Source organism: Orycteropus afer, unplaced genomic scaffold, assembly GCF_000298275.1.
Source record: "Orycteropus afer afer isolate SDZICR_OR568_19922 unplaced genomic scaffold, OryAfe1.0 scaffold00895, whole genome shotgun sequence".
In the NCBI taxonomy this organism is placed as follows: Eukaryota; Metazoa; Chordata; class Mammalia; order Tubulidentata; family Orycteropodidae; genus Orycteropus; species Orycteropus afer.
The window spans coordinates 527,315-528,272 of NW_006922482.1; positions in this window are offsets into that span (position 1 = coordinate 527,315).

Here is a 958-nt window from a genome sequence, read left to right on the forward strand (position 1 = left end):
CAAGCTGGATTCAGAAGAGGATGTGTAATCAGGGCTATCATTGCTGATGTCAAATGTATCTTGGTTGAAAATAAAGAATACCAGAAAGATGTTTATTTGTGTTTTATTGACTATGCCAAAACTTTTTATTTTTGTGGATCATAGCAATTTGTGGATTTAAGAATGGGAATTCCAGAACACTTAATTGTGTTCATGAGGAACCTGCACATGGACCAGGAGGCTATTGTTCATACAGAACAAGGAGATACTGCATGGGTTAAAATCAGGAAGGGAGTGCACCATCATTATATATTTTCACCAGTTTTACTCAATCTGTATGCTGAGCAAGTAATCTGAGAATATGGACTATATGAAGAAGAGCACATCATCAGCATTGGAGGACTCATTAACAACCTGCAACATAACCCTTCTTGCTAAAAATGAAGATGGCTTGAAGCACTTTCTTATGAAGATTAAAGACTACATTCTGCAGTATGGATTGCTCTTCAACATAACAGAAACAAAAATCCTCACAACTGGACCGATACACAACATCATGATGAATGAAGGAAAGATTGAAATTGTCAAAGATTTCATATTACTTTTTTCCACAATTGACAGCAATGGAAGAAGAAGTCAAAAAATCAGATGGCTTATTGCATGGGCAAATCTTTTGCCAAAGACCTTTTGAAAGTGCTGAAGAGCAAAGATGTCTCTTTGAAAATCAAGGTGTGCCTAACCCAAGCCATGGTGTTTTCAATTGCCTCATACGGATGTGAAAGCTGGACAATGAGTAAGGACGCCAGAAGAAGAATTGATACTTTTGAGTTGTGGTGTTGATGAAGAATACCTAAAGAACTGTGGACTGCCAGAAAAACTAACAAATCTGTCCTGGAAGAAGTGCAGCCGGAATGCTCCTTGGAAACAAGAATGGCCAGACTTTGTCAACAGACTTTTGTCATGTTGTCAGAAGAGACCA